The sequence below is a fragment of the Loxodonta africana genome, chromosome 16 (assembly GCF_030014295.1).
Source record: "Loxodonta africana isolate mLoxAfr1 chromosome 16, mLoxAfr1.hap2, whole genome shotgun sequence".
Taxonomy (NCBI): Eukaryota; Metazoa; Chordata; class Mammalia; order Proboscidea; family Elephantidae; genus Loxodonta; species Loxodonta africana.
Genome location: NC_087357.1, coordinates 78,010,472 through 78,031,253, shown reverse-complemented (window position 1 = coordinate 78,031,253; position 20,782 = coordinate 78,010,472). Strand labels below are relative to the sequence as shown.

At 55.5% G+C, this 20,782-nt stretch overlaps 1 protein-coding gene across 7 annotated transcripts in view; it reads right to left on the bottom strand.

The window, feature by feature from the left end:
* The window catches only part of ZMIZ1 (zinc finger MIZ-type containing 1), a 257,806-nt gene that overhangs the window by 206,443 nt on the left and 30,581 nt on the right, over positions 1-20,782 (bottom strand). For 6 of the 7 annotated variants that reach the window (XM_064269786.1, XM_064269785.1, XM_064269792.1 and 3 more), the window contains exon 1: positions 1,226-7,258. The gene's annotated coding sequence lies outside the window, so the exon portion shown is untranslated. Of the gene's footprint in view, positions 1-1,225; positions 7,259-20,782 lie in introns of those variants that run through there. The other variant, XM_064269791.1, reaches the window with a different exon arrangement.

The following is a 20,782-nucleotide window of genomic DNA, read 5'->3' as shown; positions in this document are numbered from 1 at the left end:
TGCTCCTGTTTCCCCACTTAAGTCTCCCCTCTAACCTCTGAACCCTATCCACCTGCTGTTATGGGGCTGACCACCCTGTTGGGGTCCTCTGCTTCCCACCAGAGAGAAGGATGGAACAGTCCCCTTCCTCTACACCCCAGGGCCCAGGGCCTGGCACACAGTAAGTGCTCAGTACAAGCTCAGGAAACCGAACTTGGGAGGCAGGGGGAGAGAGAGCCTTATCCAGCCAACACGCCCCTCCTCTAGAAGGGGCTCTGGGTGCCACCTCAGAGGGACCCCTGGAGGCCAGGCCTGGTTCACGTCTCATTGCATTCACAGATGACTTACAGCCCTGACCAACCATAGCCACTGGCACCTTGGCTCCTTCCCTTTGCCTTGAGTCGGGACAGGACCCAGAACTTCTGAGGGCACCTATCTCCAAGCACAGGCTAACAAGAGGTGGGCAAGACCAGAGGCAGATAGTCCAGGGTTAGGGGCTGGCACACCCTACGTGAAGGCCTGGATCAGCCAGGCATGTGGTCTTGGGCAAGTTACTTCACAAACCATGAGCCTCAGTTCCCCCACCTGTGCAACAGCTGCAGGAACAACACCCCACCTCTTCTGCTTGTTGTGAATACGAAAGAGTTAATGAACACATGGCACTTAGCACAGTGGTCAGCATATAGTTTTTTTGTTCATGGTTTTTTTTAGTTGCTGTCAACTCTGACCCATGGCAACCCCATGTGTGTCAGAGTCGAACATAGAGTTTTCAATGGCTGATGTTCCTAAAGAAGAGCTCCAGGCCTTTCTTCCGAGGTGCCTCAAGGTAGACTCGAACCTCCAATCTTTCAGTTAGCAGCCAGACATGTGAACCATTTGCATCACACAAGAACTCAGTTAAATGCTCAAAATGTTAGGCGAGATTATTATTATTTTGATTTACTAGATAAGAAAACCGGGCTCTCAGCAGTGGGGGACGGGGCTACCCAAGGCTACACTGGGTGTTGGCAACAGAACAAAAACAAATGCCCAACTCCCAGGCTGGAGTCTGGCCCCACTCCTACTCTTTCACCCAAGGAAGAGAGGAAACTGAAAAACAAGCCCTCTGCCACGGGTTCCTCATTGAGGACGGCCCTGTTCCCAGCTCGCCAGGCCCTGAATCAGCACCGGCGCCGCCCGGGCCCCACACTCCTGTCAGCCCAGCATCAGCACCCCCACAGTGCTAGGGGTGAGCCACCCTGCTTACCTGCGTAAAGGCTCTGCCAAAGGACCGGGAGTTGAGGCTTCTGAGAGCTTCAGGAAGAGGAGGCTGGGGGTGGGAAGGAGGAGGTGGCCCCAGCACAGCCGCTGAGTCCTGAAGAAGAGATGAGAGGGCGCAGTGAGCTTCCAGTCCTAACCCTCGGGTGGCCCCCACCACCAACCATCCCCCGCTCTACCAACCTCAGCCCCCATCCACCCAGGACCCTAGTTCACCTCCTGGAGGGTGGAGCGGGCCACCTCAGAAAAGCCACCCAAGAAACTGCCTGCCATGCCGCCCAATATGGCTCATCTGAAACTCATATTTGAGGTCCAAAACCAGAGAAGCACTGTTGTCAGCCCCTCCTTAGCTCCCCGTTCCACAGCAGTGGCCGTGCTGACACCCTCTGCTGTGGTCAGCCAGGCCTCCAGACACCCCAGCCGCAGCACACGCCAGGCACCCTACCAGGAGCGCCTTTCCCCCAACTTCTCTGTGTTTCAACACCCTACTGGCCTCCTTGACTCTGCTCAAAGGCTTCCGTGGCACCCTCTTCAGCCTACCCTCCTTCATCCCCTCAGTGGACCCTGGGCCAACGATCCTGGACAGCGGGAACGAGGTCTAGTTTACCTCTGTTCTGTGAGCTTAGCACAGGCCACGGAGACCACTTGATGAATGAATGAATGAATGACTTAATGAATAAATGAGTGAATGGATGAATGAGTGTGATGAAGGTGGTCCGTGGACAACTGAACAAAATTGGCCAAATAACCTGTGCCTTGCAGCCAGGAAGTCCAGGGAGATTTCCGGGGGCCTCCCCGCTCCCTCCCCCATGTTAGATTCTGGAATACGAGGTTCAGGTTGCTGCGAGGGAAGAGACTTAATGAGGCTGATGATTTTCTCAGGGATCTGTCGTCTTACAAATGAGGAAACTGAGGCCCTGACAGGAGGAAGGTTTTCCCATGGTTCCACAGCAAGAGAGAGAAAGGGCCGGAACTAGAATCCACATCCCCTGGCCTTGCCCGTTGCAGGAGCTGTCACAGAGGGAGGTTGCCATGGCAGTCTCCCCCTAGCTCTGTGTCCTCAGTGTCAGGTGGGGCTCACACAGGCACCAGCAGCCCTGGCTGTGGAGGTATTGGGCCAGCCATGAGAGGCCACTTGTTGGTAAAGGAGACAGGGCAGCGGAGGGCCCTGGAACTGGAGAATGTGCTGCAGGAGAAGCCACACCCAGAACACAGCCATCCAGTATGATGGTCCTACTTCCCCGAGCCTGGAGGTCCAAGGCTGGGGGGCAGCCAGTGACGGGACATTACAGGGAGCCCCTTCCAGTTCTCCACTGCCGGCCAGGGTCTGAGACACCTTTCCAGCCCATCTTTACCTGGATGGTCTTTCTAAAAGCACTGACCACCTCACTCCCCTCCACAGAACACTTCCAGGCCTCCCAAACACTGCTGGTGGGGTAAACACTGGTACCACCACTCTGGAAAACAGTTTGGAAGTTTCTACTACCTTATCCCATCACCCAGCAGTTCCACTTCCACAGAGATGTGTGCGTATGTTCACCAAGAGTCATGTACCAAAATGTTCACAGCAGCACTATTCACAATAGCCAGAAAGTGAAAACTTCCCACATGGTCATCAGCTATGGAATGGACAAACTGGTATATCCACACAATGGAATACCACACAGCAATGAGCACGAGCGATCTGAAACCATATGCAACAACACGGATAAATCTTAAAACATATTGCTGACCAAAAATGCCAGACACGATAGAGAACACACTTAAGGGATCCCTTTATAAAACGTTCCAGAACAGACAAAATAACTCTACGCTTGGGGTGGACTAAACATGGCCACAGATTCTTTGTATCTCCTCCCATCAGAAGGTGGCGTCTACTTCCCCACCCCTGAACTTGGGCTGGATTTGTGACTTGTTTTATCCGACGGAATATGGTGAAAATGTCATTTTGTGAGTTATAGACGAGGCTTGAGGAGGGGGTACCATCTTAGAATGCTGCCCCATCATGGAAGGAAGCTGGTCTCTCTGACAGGAGGACAGCAGCCACATGGAGAGCTGAGGCTGCCCAGCCCACAGCCAGCACCAACTTCCAGGTGTGGGTCAGGCCATCTTGGACCTTCCAGTCCAGCCAGCCCTCCAGGTGACTGAAGCCCCATGAGCCCAAGTGCAGCCAGAGGAACAAATGCTAGTTGTTTTAGGCCCCTGAGTTTTGCGGTGCTTTGTTAGGGAACAGTAGATAACTGATAACAAACTGTTAGAATTGTGGGGGAAAGGGGCGCATAGGGGCTTCTGGGGGAACCGGTCTGTGCGGTGGTTACACAGGCATGTTCCTTTCATGGCACACACTTAGGACATGCACGCTTTTCAGCATGGATGTAATACTTCCACAGACGTTAAAAACAAACAGTCCCTACTGGGGCTCTCCACCCGGGCCGTATCAGGTCCAGCCTGCCCTGGCCTGCCTGCTGGCCTCTCTAGCCTATCCCCTGCAGGTCCCTCCTCACTCTTGTCTGCACACTCACCTCTGCACCCAGATGCTCTTCCCCTTCCCACTGGGCTTCAAGCCTGAGGTTAGGCAGCACCTCCTCCAGGAAGCCCTTCCTGATCTCCCCAGGCCTACCTATGCGTCCTTATGCACACAGCTCTCTTTCTGGGACTGCGTCTTCCCCAGGGTGGGGTAAAGTCTTTCCTGCCTGTCTCCCCAGCTCTCTGAGCTCTTCAAGCAGAGATCATGCTGAGGGGAGGCCACAACTCTTCTCCCTCCTCCCCCAGGATCAAGACCCTCATAGTGACGTGGTGATGATCAGAGTAGGCTTGGGGGGATGTTGGGGGGCTGGCAGTCATAACATGGGTCACATGCCAGCCCTGCCAGAGCAAAAGCTTCTCCCAGGGCTCAGGCGAGGCAGAATTTGTGGGGTGAATACAGTCTACAGGGGAGAAGGATTTAAGGGGAAACCAGGTAGTGCAGTAGAAGGTGACACCCATGAACTATGCGCCGCCCCTCCCCTCTTCATTATCAGTGAGGATAAAACAGCAAGCCAGCCTGGCAGCTGCAGGACACTGCATCTCTGCCCAGACAATGCAAGCTGCCAGGCAAAGCACGTTAAGAATTGTAATGCCAGACAGATGGGCCATCGGATCCGCGAGAAACCCTTCAGTGTACTGACTCGCCTCCATCCATCCTGGGGTGGGATGGCAGAAGCTGCCTGCTGTCAGGTGACTGGGGAGAGGGCTCAGCTGGCCCCCAAACTGGGGCTCTGACCTTAGCCCAAACGCCCCCTCAGCCCTAGACTCTCCCTTGGGGCCCCCTGCCCCATCTTCGCAGTTCCGGAGCCATCCTAAATGGCTGTGTGAGATGGGGGGCCCTAGGGCCTCAGTTCCCCCACTGCCATCAAGGGATCCGGCTTATTCAACCGTCTCCGACGAGTCACATTCTTCTCTCCTGCAGAAGGCCTGGGCCCATCATTCCCCTCTCCCCTCTGCCTCGTCAAGTTCCCACTGTGCCAGGGATGAAGCCGCCAGAGTTGGCTGATGCCCGCTGCCATCTACCGTGCTGTGAAACGAAGCTCCTTGCCCAGTCGAGAGGCAGACAGACCGGAGGGTGGCCAGGAGGGGAGGGGGCAGGCCGCAGGCCGCAGGCCCCAGGCCCCAGGCCCCAGGGGAGGTAGCCTATGCTGTAGCAGAGGTAATTCTGTGCACTGAGGGCAGTGGGGTAGGTCACACACAGCCTCATGACCGAAAGAGCCTGGGAACAGGGGACATTTTCCACAGGTGGATATGCTACCCCACGAGGGGTGAGAGGCCTGTCCCCAGAGGTATTCAAGTCAGGTGGTGCTGTGAGTGCTGTAAGCATCAGAAGGGGTTGGGTTCTGTATTTCCCCAGCTCCTCTGATGACTAAGAATCACCTGGGCTCTTGTTAAATCCACGGCTTCCCAGGCCTCTCCCCTGACAATCAAATTCTGTGGGTCTGGAATGCAGCCCAGAAATTTAAATTTTTAACAAGTACTCCCAGGTGATTCTTGGCATCTGGGAAGTTTAGGGGAGCACTGGCAGATGACCTTCCAGGTCCCTCTGGGCCCAGAGATGACTGACTCTGAGGCCCCCTCCCCACACCCCACCCCATCTGGAAGTCACCAGCTCTTGCATCGGCCTAACCACACAGCGTTGTGAAAATACAAACTATGGAAAAGCTTCAGAAAGATGTCGGGGGCAGGGGAGGGCTCTCGCCTGTGGTGGTATCAGCAGCAGCTCCTTTCTAGCCCCCTGGGCCCCCAGAGCCATCCAGAAAAGCCCAGCAGTGGCAGGGGGTGGGGGGCAAGCTGACAGCTGTTCAGCTGCTGCTCAGTGAGACCCGGAAAAGCAATTATCTTGCTCTTAGCAGAGAGGCACTGGCTTTTACCACCCCTTCCCTCCCTCCTGCCTCCCTCCACCACCTCACGAGTGCATGCGTGCGTGCGCGCGCGCACACACACACAGGCACCCACGCACACGCACGCACACTCACACCCAGGCCAAGATGCCACTGGCTGGCTCTGAACCTGCCTCCCCAACCCCAGCCTCCCCGATCTCTCTGAATCGCTCACCCTCCACCCTCAGAGCCACATTTCCAACACTTAAATCATTTAGCCTGCTAAACCGGAGACGGCAAACTGGGTGCTATTTCTTAAAAACATACAGAGAGCATATTAAATTATTGATAGCCATTAAACAGGGGGAAAAAAATTAAACAGCTCTCAGCTCTTATCAATCATTCATGCAGTTTCCACTCGGGTGTTTTCTGGAGAGCGATCACACAGGCAACCCAGGGAACCAGCTTCTGCTGGTGAGGAAGACATTCACCAGGGCTGGAATGGAAACGGCCGCGGGCGGCGGGGTGGTCAGCCTTGCGTTTGCAAACTCCCTCGCTGACAAACGGAGACTCCAGTGTGGCCTTCAGGACTCCCTTTGATGAAATCTCGCCTGTTTTATTGAGCGTCTACTATGTGTCAGGGGTGAAGATTTCAAAGACTCAAGGCACTTACACGGGCTACCGGGGAGACCTCGGCAGGAACACGCAATGATATTACACTGTGAGATGAGCTGGGATGGAGGTGGATAAAGTGGGGGCTCAGAGGAAAAGGGGACACCCCAGCTGAAGGAGGGCTGCTGGGAAGCCCTCCCTGAAGCAGTAAGCTCCTGGATGTAGAGGACACACTGGGAAGGGCATCCCAGGCAAGGGGTCTGGTCTGGGCAAAGACGCAGCGGCGAGAAACAGCAGAGAGCTCCAGCCTGGAGCCCACAGCCTTGCCTGTCTCACATGGCAGTCACAGGTGGGGGTGGGGTGCGCGAAACGGGCGCAGCAACTGGAGCGTGGAGCAGCTTGGAAACTCAGCCCCTCCTGTACGTGCCGGTCAGATCCAGGCCAGGCTGGGGCCAGGCACACGAGGCCAGGCCTCCCACACGGGTGGGCACAGGGTCGGGGTTCACCCTGGCTGCCCAGGGTACCTCTACCCCCCCACGGCAGATCTATTTCCTGGCTCTGACCCAGGACACTTAAACCAGCATGACGCAGAGCCACCGAAGCTGCAGGGCCGGGACACCACTGGTCTCCCAGCCACAGACGGGCCTGGCACCGCTGCCCCCAGGAGATGGGCTCTCCCTTGCCTGCCTCTGAGCTGTGCCAAGGGCACAGAGGCTTCAGGAGCCACAGACACCCAACACCTTCCACCTCACCTCCTGGGACCATCCATACCAGGGGCCATCTGAGGCTCCGAGGCCAAGCAGGCAGCTGGGGAACAAAGAGCCTCAGGCCCAGCCCTGCCTCCCCCCAGCACCCTGGGCAGGCCCCACATTCTTGAATGCTTTTCAGAAGCACACACACTGGGAGCTGGAGGAGGCCCTGCCAAGTGTTGATAGCACCCTCCCAGAAAAAGCTGCTGTCACAGGGAAACATGCTGGGGAGAGCGGGTGTTTACCACCAACGCCTGGGACTGTCAAGAAATAATCAGAAGAAATTAAATTTGCAAAGTTGTGAAAGATATAGACACCACCCCCACCCCCACCCCCCCCCCACCCCAACCCTGACACTTCAACCTGGAGGCTCAGGCTGCTCTGTTTTGCCTGGTTCTAGGAAAATGTCCTTAGATTTGTGAGGGGTAGCGAAGGTGGGTGGGGAGATGGTGGACTGGAGACAGCGGATGCGAGTTTTGCTCTGGTTCTGTCAGTGGCTGTCCCCTCTCTGGTCTCTGCACAATGACAGACACACATCCGGGCCTCTGTTAGACCACACCGATCTTACAGGACGGGGCTAACCTCCAGGCCATCTGCCGCGGAGTCTGCCAGGAACACTGAGTTCTACCTCAACGCCCTGCCACATGCACACAAGGACTTGGGGTGACGGGGCTGGGTGGGCTGAAGAAGTCATTCAGCCAGCCCCTGCCTTCGCGCAGTCTGTGTTCATGCCAACAGCCTGTGGCTCCGTGCAGGTTGGTGTCACCCCTCACCTGTTGGCTGTGCATCGACTCCTTCCTTCTAGTCCAGCCTCCACACAAGTACCTGGGCCCCGGACAGTGCTCAGGCCTGAGCTGGCACAGCGCCGCCCGTCAAGGAAGGTTGCTGGCCAGCAGAATCAGCAGCCAAATGGGTTAACGACCCTAAAACCTAAATCACACACTCCAGTCTCTGCTCAGGTGCCATAGTGCCCACTGCCAAATTCTCCAGTCCTCCAAGTCTTTCACGTATGAGTTCTGTCCAAGCTTCCAGAAGTCTCTCACACCCTCTACACTCCAGCCATACCACAACTACTCAGCCTTCCCTAAACAACCTTCCTTGTACTTTCATGCCCCAGGGCCTCTGCAAAAGTTATTGCTTTCTCTACCCAGCCAAATCCTGCTCTTGTCGAGTCTTAGTTATATTTAACTGCCACAACACTTTTCACGTTACACTAGACTTGTTGTTAGGTGCCGTCGAGTTGCTTCCGACTCACAGGGAACCTATGCACAACAGAAGGAAACACTGCTCGGTCCCGCACCATCCTCACAATCGTGGTTATGCTCGAGCCCATTGTTGCAGCCACTGTGTCAATCCATCTCGTTGAAGGTCTTCCTCTTTTTCGATGACCCTCTACTTTACCAAGCATGATGTCCTTCTCCAGGGACTGATCCCTCCTGATAACATGTCCAAAACATGGGAGACAAAGTCTCGCCATCCTTGCCTCTAACGCACATTCCGGCTGTACTTCTTCCAGAATGGATTTGTTCATTCTTTCTGTCAACCCATGGTATATTCAATATTGTTCACCAACACCACAATTCAAAAGCATCAAGTTTTCTTTGGTCTTCCTTATTTATTGTCCAGCTTTCGCTGTGTATGAGAAGACCGAAAATACCATGATTGGGTCAGGTGCACCTTAGCCTTCCAAGTGCCATCTCTGCTTTTTTAACACTTTAAAGAGGTCTTTTGAAGCAGATTTGTCCAATGCAAGAAGTGTTTTGATTTCTTGACTGCTGCTGCCGTGGGCGTTGATTGTGGATCCAAGTAAAACGAAATCCTTGACAACTTCAATCTTTTCTCCGTTTATCATGATGTTGCTTATTGGTCCAGCTGTGAGGACTTTTGTTTTCTTTATGTTGAGGTGTAATCCATACTGAAGGCTATAGTCTTTGATCTTCATCAGCAAATGCTTCAAGTCTTCTTCACTTTCAGCAAACAAGGTTGTGTCATCTGCATAACACAGGTTGTTAACGAGTGGAGGAAGACACTAGACTTCATTCTGTTTAAATCTGCTCCAAACCACCAAGGACAGCCCAAACACAGATGGGTTCCTGTCATCAGCACTTGCCACACAGGGTCAGGAAGGGCCTCTCACTTTACTATGCTCAAAACCAACCCAGCGTGACGGCAACACGCTCCTTCCTTAGAATCAACCCCCGTGCAGAGAGCACTCCAGCCCCCAGCCTCCAGCTGAGAATCCGTCCTTCCTGACATCTAACCTGCAGTGCTCCCATTGCAATTTAGAAACCATCCCTGGATAGTGGATGCGATGTTCTCAGCCAAGTGTAAACGAGACTGTACCCATGGCGCTCCCGGAGCCGAGGGAAGGGGTGGGCCTGGGAATTTCCAGGCAAAGGCCAGCAGAAATTGGCCACAAATGAATCATTAACTCTCGAGCTGAGAGCTCTGTGTGGCTGGTGCCAAGGTCTCAGGCTCTGGCCCGTGTGGGCCACTTGGCCTCACTTGGCTCAGGCCTGGAGGCAGCCCCACCCCCTGCTGGCCATCTGCTTCACCCATGGCCACTGGTCACCAAGAGCCGAGGCCGTCAGGTCAGAGCGGCCCAGATGTCTTATGGGCAAGCGTTCACTGGTGTCTGCGCCCAGGAATGACTCCAAACCTTTGCCCACGCACTTCTGTCCTTCTGGAACGCCATCCCTTCCTGTGAGCTAAGTCCTCTTCATCCTTCAAGGTCTGGCTCCAGCCTTGCCTGCCTGTTGGAAGCTTGCCCATCTGGGCCCACCTCAGCCCCCACATCCTCCCTGAGGCCCTGCATCCCTGGTTGTGTCCACAAGCTGTCTTCTCCCTGCCCTGGTCTTGGCGCCTGGGGCTCATTTCTTCAGCTCACCTCTGCCAGGATGGGGACTCAGCATCCTCTTCTGTACCCCAGCAGGTAGCACCAAGTAGGGCCCAAATAGGGGGCTCACCTGTGATGAGGACTGCTCATGGACTGCAGACCTCAGGGCCTTTGCATGCGCTACTGCTGTGTCTAACTAGCCAACTGCTGCCATAGGTTTGAGGCCAGCAGGAGAAAGAGCCCAGGTCTCAAAGGCAGGGTCTGGGGTCCTCGTCTGGCTCAGCTCAGACATCACATCCGTCTCTGGGTCTCATGTGAGGGCCATGGGGCGGGCTGTGGCACAGTAACCATGTGGTCTACAGGAGGGAGTGGCAGAGACAACCACCTGCCTCCCACAGGGACAGCAGAGGCAATGGCACCCTGACTCTCAGGAGCCGATTCCTTCAGCCAGTAGAGGTAGTATCAACCACTTCCTCTGTAGGCCACCACCTTGCAGGCTGCGGGTGCCGGTTTCACTACCGCCTCTCTGAGCTGCCCTGAATAAGGGTTTTGATTCTTCTTGGATAAGGACTGACAGGCATAAAGCCTGAAACACAGAAAACATCGAATTAACAGGTATTGTAACATGACCTCAATAAATCATTCATCATGTGGTCACCTGTGTTTTCAGACTTAGTGGCCATGGCAGAGTGACAAGGCTGGCAATGAGCACCACTGACTTCAGAGCTGTTTTGTGCCAAGAACTGTGCTAAGCTCAACAGACAACTCAAATGACTCCTTCCACCAACACCATGAGGTAGATACTATTAATATGCCCACCTGAAAGAAGAGGAATCCAAGACCCATCAAGAGTAAGGGTAAGTAACCCGCCCCAAGTCGCAGGTGGAGTGTGGGAGCACAGGGACTCAGAGGCAGGTGTCGGCCCCAGGCCCTGCACACCGTCCCCAGCGTCCCGTGGCCCCATTTTTGCTTGTCCCCCACCCGTCGTGAGGCCCTTTCTCTCTGACCCTCACACAGCCCGGGGAGGTTGCCAGTGAGGGTTGTGATTACCATCTATATGGGGAAGCTGAGTCCTGGTTGGAAGGCTTGACTTGCTTTATTTCCACTCTCAAAGTGAGGAGGCTGCTGTTAGAACCCTGGGAGAACGGCAGGGGTGGGAGAGGCCAAGGGAGGCAGCCCAGGCCACATGCTGGTCACAGGACTACCTGTGCGCCCCATCTGCCAGACTTGCAACAGGGCTTCTCCCCAAAGGCCTGGCACAGGGTAAAGGCTGGGCTTGAGGGGTATTGGGGAGAACTGGACAGGGTTCAGGAGCACGGCGTGGGGCCTGGGGGCAGATACCACGGCCCCCTGTCAGCCTTCCCTCTCCTGCACTATCCCTATGGGGAAGGAGAGGACATACCCTGAGGACAAGGCCATCTCTCCACTCTCCCAGCAGGGCTCCTAGGTGAGGTCCTCCATGCTCCCATTTATGACAACAGAGCACTGACGAGCTTAACGAGGTCAGGGTGCCTCAGTCCCCTGGTACCGCGTGTGTGTGCACACGGGTAAGAAAAGACAGGCATCCACATACAGCCACACACCCTGATGCACAGCCGAGTGCAGACACGTGCAGACATGTACACACGTGCTCACACAGGCGTGTGCACAGCACCTCGGCTGGGACACAGCCACACCAGGGTGCACAGGCCACTAGGCAGACATGCCCTAGAGGCTGTGCCAACAAATGCCTGAGAGACACTGCCCAGAGGGCAGGCACCCGCAAGGTGCACCCGGGCAAACGTGTTCATATGCACACACGCTCACACACAGAAGCATCCCTGCTGGTGGGGCTCCCAGCTCAGGGTTGTCAACAGGGCCATGCACAGCCTCTGAGGCACACAGCTCAAAGTCCTGCGTGGGTTCCCCTGGGCATGGCTGCACACACACACACGCACGCACACGCACACACACGCACACACACACACACGCACGCACACACACACACGGAGCCTTGGCAGTGGCAGGGCCCAGGAGAGAGGGCTGTGGGAGGCAGGTGGGCCAGCGGCCATCTGCAGAATGTGTGCACAGAGCCCCCCTTGCTGCTGCGCTGAGGTAGTCAGGCCTGTCCAAAACAGCCCCATAAATCAGGACGCCGCGGCTGCAAGCGTTTATATCACTGTTCCTGGGACACCATGTCTTGGCGCTTGGAGCCGAGCAGCAGCCGCATCAGGCAGCATCAGGCCTTGGTCCACTGGGTGGGGCGGGGCGGGGAGGAAGGAGTTGGTATTTGGCATCCCCTCGCCCAGGCCGCCTCCCCACCCTCAACCCCACCCAGACCCTCCCCTCCCCTCCTGCTAGCCCACTAGGCCCTGCCTCCTCCATTTCCACATTTCCTCCTCTGCTCCCAGCCTGAGACTCTGAGCTCAGCCACAAGCTCAGCACTGCCCTCTCATCCCACCTCCACCACCTGAAGCTTTCCAGCAAGCAGCACCACGGGACTTAGGTGCACTGGGGCCATAGCAGGGACGGTGCACAGGCCATTTCAGGACAGGGACACAGCGGTGCTGTCATTGACCTGAGACCCAAAGAGGGTCCACATCCACTCCATCTCAGGGAGTCACTGCCTCCTCCCAGCATCACTTCCCTGTCTGTGAAGTGAGGGGACCCTGGGGCCTCCAGGGCTCGGCACGAGGACCTGAGGCCCCAGGAAAGACTCTGCCTTGGACCCTGATTAGTTGTGACTATTAATAACACCAAAAAAAAAAAAAAAAAAAAAAAAAACCCAGTGCCGTAGAGTTGATTCCGACTCATAGCGACCCTATAGGACAGAGTAGAACTGCCCCCATAGAGTTTCCAAGGAGCACCTGGAGGATTCGAACAGCTGACCCTTTGGTTAGCAGCTGTAGCACTTAACCACTGTACCACCAGGGTTTCCATTAATAACACAGACATCTGAATTTTGTGGTGGAGCAAGGATGATTAAAACTGGGCCCCAGGCCCCAGCAGAAGAATAGATGGCGGTCAGGGTGGGCTGGGGCGCCAAGACCAGGCCTGAAAGCAGAGACAGCCACAGTGGCCTTATGCTGGGGAGGGGCTTGCAGCGCATACTGCAAGGACAGATGACAAGAAGAGAAACGGACAGGTGGACAGACAGACAGATAGTGGGGAGCATTAGCCTGTAAATGGTGGACAGCCACCCCTGGGCCAGGGCTTTCTCTGCCTGGCACTGGGACAAGCCAAGTCGGCCTTTCCACCTCTCCTCAACCCTTGTGCCCACCCATCTTGAGGTCTGGTAGCCTAGGCTGCAGGGGGGCCGAGGGTAGGCATGGGTGCCATCCTATAACCAGGGAGGTCCTGGATGGCATCATCTGTCAGGGCCAGGCCCTGAGGCCATACCACCCCATTGCCCTGTGCTTTTGCAACCCGGTCCCTTTGCCCGGCAGGTCTGCCACGTCACCCGCCAGCCCCGCCAGGCACTAGCCCTCCAGGAAGCCTTTCTGAATGCCTCCTCCCTGCCCCGGGGACCTGGCACACTGAGCCCACCCCGTTCACTTAAAGGTTCTCTCTTGGGGTGCGGAGGAGCCCCACGCTGCCTCATGAGGGTTGAATAACACCAACCAGCACTCTAAAGATGGCACCCTGAGCTGGGCCCTGTTAACCCGCTAATCGTCACAACAAGCCCACCTGGTATTTATACCCATTTATAGATGAGGAAACTCAGGTATAGACAGACTAGGAATTTGTCAAAGGTCAAGGTCGCTGGGTAGCGCAAACTGTTTGTGCTGGACTACTAACCTAAAAGTTGGCAGTTCGAACCCATCCAGTGGTGCTTCGGGAGAAATGCAAACCAGGCGATTTTGCTCCAAAGCTTTTACCCCCTTGGCTGTGAAGGCTCAATGAATGAATGAATGAATGAATGAATGAATGAGCGAGTGGAGTTTAAACACCAGGATGTACAAAGTCCTTTGCACCATCTTTGGGAGCGGAAGGTGATGGGCGTATTGGGTTCAGTCCAGGTCCCTGCATTACTCGTGTGTGTGACCTTGAGCAAGTCACTGGCCAACTCTGGGCCTCAATTTCCTCACCTATAAAATGCGGACAACCACTGATGAGATATGAAGCCAATGGGTAGAGTGTGCACTCTGAAAACGATGCAGAGGCAAGATGTCTGTATATGCAGCAGCCAGGATTTCCAAATCAGAAGCCCTGGCGTCTACCCTGGCGGGTGTACTCAAGAACAATGGAATAAGGGATCTCCAACCAGGACTGTCCTAGAAAAGCCAGGGCACGTGGCTGTCTGCACAGTGTGTGGATGTGAGGTGGTCTTACCTCTACTGCTGCAAAGCAGGGCTCCAAGGCACTTCCCCAACCTTCCTATTTGTCGTACTTCCAGGGGCTCTCCCCTCAATAGCACACTGATCCTCCTTCAGTCTGATCGACAGACGCTCCGAGGCACCCAGCCTGTGTTCTGTCCTGGCTTAGCCATGGCGGGGCAGGGGTGTGGGGAGCACATAGGCTCCATTAACAGCAGAGCAGGATGCTGACCCCCCAGGGCCTGCAACGTGGTTGGGGCCATCACTGTGGAATGAGTAAGGGCCACCCAGGAAGTGCCTGCTAGGTTCCAACACGAGCTTCAGGGACTCAATCACTAACTGATCACCATGCCTGGCGCTGGTGGTGCCGTGGGGACAGGAGCCCACCTCAGGCTCAAGGGAGCTCCTGAATGACACATAAAGGCACATGTGCCACCAGGCTTCCTTCCCACACCCATGGCAGGCATTACCAATTAATCCCCATACTCCCTTTCAGAGCGCAAACATGGCCTCAGAATACCTTTTCTACGAAGCACCCCAGGCTTATCCCTACCAAACAGAGTGTAAAACAAACCCTACAGTATTCTGTGTCTCTGTTAGCGGAGCAACTATTATACCCAAGGTCAAAATTTAAAAAATCTTGAAAGTTTTTTGAATAAAGACAGCTTGGAGGGGATGGCACTTGTCCACCTCCAGTGACCACAGATGACGCTCACGTTGCACTGAGCCCTCTGCGTCCCTGCTTGGCCTGTGCAAGGTCTTTGCCCAGCCCCTGGCCCCATCCACTAACTTCCTTCTGTGTCACTCCTCCTGGCATGGCTGACCTCATGTGGCTGACCCTGGAGGAGTCAAGACCCGATCCTGGTCACCAGCCAGAGCAATGCCAGCTGGCCAGTGCCAACCTTGGACCCTCAGTTAGAAAACTTCACTGGAGCCATGCAGAGGATGTGGAAAGTAAGGTCTGGTTTGGCCACAGAATCCCGGGTTCTTGCCCCAAACTCCCTGGGAGAGCAGCTTCCCTCAACCTGGACTGGGAAAGGGATTCCCTCAGCTTCGCTGTGGCTACAGAGTGCAGCCATCACCTCTGGGTGTCGTGTAACGGAAAGACAATTCTTCAACACTTCCTTCCCCGCCATCCACTCTTTCTATGAGGGGATACAAATCAATGAATGCAAAAGGACTGGCAACTCGGCCGTTTATAAAGCCCACTCACGTTTCCTCACCACCTTCCTGATTTTTGTCATATCCTCCCGCCACCTAGACTTCTATTTACTCAATATTTCTCTTGAAATCAACTCACAATTTTTGCGTGAACACGTTTATTCTTAAAAACTTTATGCCAGTACCAGCTGCCGTCAAGTTGACACCGACTTTGGCGACGCCCTGTGTGTCAGAGCAGAACTGTGCTCCAGAGGGTTTTCAGTGGCTGATTTTTCAGAAGTTGATTGCCAGGCCTTTCTTCCAAGGTGCCTCGGGGTAAACTTGCGCTACCAACCTTTTGGTTAACAACTAAGCGTGTTAAATATTTGCACCACCCAGGAACAAAAATTTTATGGTATTACTTCAGATATAAAATCAGTTCCATTTACCATGAACAGAAGCTAAACATAAAAAACAAATGCTAGGAGCACAAGCAACGGGATTGCTCTGCTACCTGTTCAAGGCTCCCAGTCTATGATCAGAGCTGTTGCAAAGAGAGACCAGCACGTGCCGGGGGCCTTGAAGGAGGAGTGGCTTCCAAGGATGCTGTCCTTCCACAGCCGGGGGCTAGAGAGGCTGGGAGCGGAGGGGTCCCCTCAGTGGTGATTAACCCAGTACGGATACCTTCACGATCACCTTCGTGCACCTTTGAGGGCGCGTGCCTAGCTCAGCGATGCCTGCCTGGCTCTGAGGGCTGACAGGTAATATGTTTCTGCTACACAGGTGAGGAAACGAAGGGGCTCAGAGAGGTAAGCTCTGCTGAGGTCACACAGCAGTGAACGGCCCAGACAGACTTCCAACCTGGGCCTCCTGACCAAGCACAAGGTTCTCTTCTCTCTGCTGCTGATGCCACCTTCTCCACACCAAACGGAATCACAGTCACTCTGACCCAGGCTGGCGCAGGAACGGTTTTCACACCTGAGGTTAACAACTGTGAGTTAAGAGGTTATTTGTCTTAATTTTCGGGAATCAGTTTCTTGGGGAGGAGATAACTAACATGCCAGGCTCAGGAAGCTAGTCTTTTTAGAAAATATTTATAGCATTTCAAGACAGTTTGGTGGCAACTGGATACAGCGTCTGCTATTTTCCTCACTTTCTGCCACAATTCTAAAGCCCAAGGCAGTTAACACACACGCACACACACAACAACACAACAACAGCAACCACATCAGTGCTGATAGAAAATTCAGAGCCTAGCCTTTCTTAGAGAGAGAAAACGCAAACCTGCGTTCAGGTTAAAATACAACCAGCTTTACTAGTAATTCCTGAGGCTGATACTCAGAAAGCGGGGGCCGGTGGGCCAGTCTCCAAGGCTCGGCGAGGTCCACTGCCTCCACACTCAGGTTTGGCAGGACTCCCAGGCCCCGGGACAGCAGTTCCCACAGGAAGCCCCCACAGGAAAAGAGCCCTCCCCTGAAATTCGGATTCCAGCTGCAAATTGGAGAGGGAGCAGGGAGCAGCCAAGCACTGGAAGCTGAAGGCAGGCACTGAGCTGGCTGCTGGCCTTACATTACCACAGCTACTCATTCCCAGAGGTCAGTGGCATTCATTACCCCCATTTTGCAGACGGTAAAACTGAGGCTTTACAAAGCCAAGAGATTTTCTTGAGGGCACCACTGCTCCTATTGTAAGCTGGCCCCTCGGACCCTCCACAGTAGCCTGGTGATCCCACCTCATTTCCAGGCACCATCCTTCACGGGTTTTTTATCCTTCATGTGCCCTCCCTGCCATACTCCTCTGTACCCCCAGCCCCCACAAGGTGCTCCACAGTACAGCCTCAGACTTCACTCACACCAAGGCCTGTCAATACCAAAGCTCAGCAACCAAAGTACAGGGACTCAAGCTGAGCCTTCTCATTATCCTGCTGCCTCAGGTGGGAATTCCAAGGGCCAGAGAGGGAGGGGATATGTTCAGGGTCACACCGCCAGCTGGTGGCAAAACAAGGGGTAGAACCAGGTCTGCTGGCTTCTTTCTCTCCAATCTGTTAAAAATCCCAAATCGTGTTGTGGCTCCCTTGGCCCTTCCCATCTGGTCCAGGTGCATGGCGGGGTATCGGGGACAGTTGCTGCTTCACAATAAGAAGTCTATCCAGCTAAGAATGAGGCTTGGTAGTGACACCCAGGGCAGGTGCCCAGGTGTCCCTGTGTCCCCCAGCAAGGGCCTCCTGACCAGTTCAGACCCAGCCTTCAGGGGCAGAGTCTTCCACCCATCAGCACCAAGGCTGGAGGCCCTGCCCCTCCTTCACCCAGACGCCAGCTCCCAGCCAGGGCCCCGGAAGTACTCCTCCACCACAATGGATTGGGACAAAACCCCAGGCCAGGCCCAAGGGACAAACCCACCCCCACAGCCTGGCAGGGAGCCCCTGGAGCAGAGCGGTGGCAGACCAGGACCTGGCACTCTACACGAAGCTGCCCCCGGCTGCCTTCTCCACTTAGATGTCCACCCACGTCTCAAACGTGGGTGTCCAGAACGGCATGCCCAGGGCCCCCACTCCCCAGACCCTCTCCTCCCTGCACCCTCCACCGGCCCCTTCATCATCAGTGTTCCCTAAACCCTCAGGCATCAAATCCCACGTTCCCAAGGCTGAGGGACAACCTTCCCTTACCCTCCCTGTGCTCTATCGGCCCACCTCTCTACAGCTCCTTTGCTGTGTGAGGGCAACAGCCCCCTCACTGGGCTTCCGTCCTCGATTTTCTCCTGCTCCTCCTAGCTGCCATAATGTAAAGCTTTGCCTGTTCATAGCGTTCCCCCTCCCCCCAGGTAGCCCCTCGGTCCACAGGTCTATGCATCTGACCCTTGCCCACTTCTCTGCCCTTGACCCCTCCATCCCTGCCCTCCAGCTCCAGTGTTTTCCCTGCCACTCTCGAGCTCTAAGCAAGGTACACACAGGCTTATAGTAACCAAGGTACATACGGGCTTAACTGTGTTTACTTACTAATCTGTAGTACGTGCTTTCACACGGGTTTTGCCACTTCTTTGATGTGGTGAAAAGCAGGTGAAATTGTGCACTACAAATTAGTAAGTAAGCACAAGAAAGCCGATCCGAACCCTACTTATTGGGCAATCTGCTCCAACTCAGCTTATTCCTGCCCCAGGGCCTTTGCACCTGCTATTCCTCTCACCACACTCTCCCCTCACTGGGGCGGCTCTGATTTAGTTAAGAATTTCAAGAAGTCCTCCCTGACTGGCATTGTCTAACATACATCCCCTCCGTGGTCCCCCCACGTCACATTGCTCGTTTCCCACGCTGCTCATACCGCAGCTGATCACTGTTGCTGTGTGTATGATCCCAAGGGGTCTGCACCTCGTTGGGCAGCCTCTCTGCTCCACACACACTGGCTCACACCTGGCACAGAATTGATGCTCAGTAAACACAGGGTCTGTTGAACACCTGAGCACACATCCATTCTCTCTTTTGCTCCACGCTGCCCCCGCGGACCAGGTCGGAATCACCCCCACTTCACAGACGAGCACACGGAGATGCTGATACTGGGTGCCCACGATGGCAAGGGGCAGTGAAGATCTGGCCCCCTGACGCCCAGGCCAGGGTTCCTCCCAGGTGCTGCCCTGGCCAAGCCCCAGCCAGACCAGGACAGGCACAGGGTGAGGGAGCCAGAACCACGGAAACGCGTGGAATCGCATGGCTCTAACGTCTCTCGTGCAACTTGAAACGTCAGCTCTGAAAACCACACGACTGCCCCTTGAGAGCTGTCTGGGCCTCAGCTCCTGGCCCGTGGGCAGCCTCGCTGGGCCCCCAGCCTGATCCTTCACTTAGTGGGTCTGGGACTTCATCAGGGAGGGAGGGGGCAGGGGCAAAGGAGGCCTCTTCTCCCGGGTGGGGTGGGGGGAGGGGGCTGAGGCAAATCCGGGTGACGTTGCTGCACCCTCAGCCCTCCGAGGGCTAAAAATAGCTGTGTTTACACACTTCCCGGGCTGGACGTCTGCACCCTGTCACAGAGGAGACCAGGATTCCATTCCACTTTGCCCGTCTTTGGCCCGGCTCGAGGTTGCCTGCCCCAACACAGGCGAGGACCAGGCCTCCTGGGCTTGTTCCCTCGGTGGTGGTTGTCATCTGTGACTCCATCCAGGGGGGCTTATTGTTGGGAGGCACTCCTCCTCCATGGGGTCAAGGACAGCGGGGGCAGCAGGAATGATATGGAAGACAGCCAGGTCCTGAGCCAGGGGGAGTCCCAGCCAGCTCGCCCCAAAGCCTCACGGCAGCGGTGCTCATCACCAACTAACCAGGCTGCCGTCAGTGAGGCTGAGAGGCGGCTGAAGGTCCAAATTGCTGCGTGACCTGGAGCAGGCCACTTCACCTCTCTGGTTCTTAGTGTCAACAACAATGACAGTGCCTCAGAGGACAACTGTGGAAACAGGTGGTCACCCGTTGGCTGTTTATTCCTTTGCACCACGTTCCCAGAGTGTGGAGGTTGAAGATTGTCCTAAGCGTGTGTGGGTTTGGCGGTGGTGGGAAGGACCCGGTGTGAGGAATAGCACTGGCTCTCAGGGCCCATGGCTGCCTTCCTGCCCCATGACGGGACATTCCTGCCAGGACGCCATCACCTGGGCACCCTCCTCTTCCCTCCCTGCCTGGTTCACCTAGATGGACTTTAACACCAGAGGGGCAGGGACCTATCACCTACCTAGACACAGCACCGCCCTCTGCGCAAACAGGCCCCCATGGCTACAGTGAATGTGACCATGCCAGGAAGAAACATGAGGGCTACTGATGGGCTGGCACTGGGGTCCGTCACCCTCCTTGGGTAGACAGCACTCAGCAAGCACTGGCCTTCCCCCACCCATGCGCCCGGGTTCCAGCAGCCCGTGGCCTTTCTTCTCGGAGGGGCCTGCTGACTTGTGCCCTACGCAGGAACCAGGTCCATGCACACTGGCATGACTTTAAGGGCCTTGCCCTCTGACATCTCCCTGGTACCAGGCCTTTGCAAGTGCTGTTCCCTCTGCCTCAGATGCCCTCCCCTTCATGTATTGGCTGATCCCGGAGAAGCAACTCAGCAGCGTGAGCTCGGTGCCGTGCCTGTGCTATGCAGCCCCGCATGTAGCACTCAGTAGCTCCCTGAGGGCAAGGACCTTGTCCCCGTCATCTCTGCTCACCGGGCTGATGCCGGAAGGACACTCAGCAACTGTCGGTGAATTCACTCTCGAGCTGAGTGCCCCATTCCCCTCCCCTCCTCTCTCCAGCCAGGCCCACATGCTGCCTGCTGCACCTCCATGGACCCTTCCAGGTTCTGGAGGCTCAGCACCCCGCCTCTGCTTTCAGGGCCCCCTGCCCTCCTCATACCCTTCGGAAGCCCGGCCTCTGTACCCCTCTTCACACCTGCAGCTCCCAGCCAGGTTTTGAAATGCACCTGCCCAGGTGTCTACTACAAGGGCCTAGAGTGGGGACTGGCACCCGCCCAATTAACAAGTGCCAGGGGGTTTGTGCACAGAAGCCTCGAGGGCAGAGGGCACCACATGCCACTTGGAATTCACTCCCTTTGGACACTA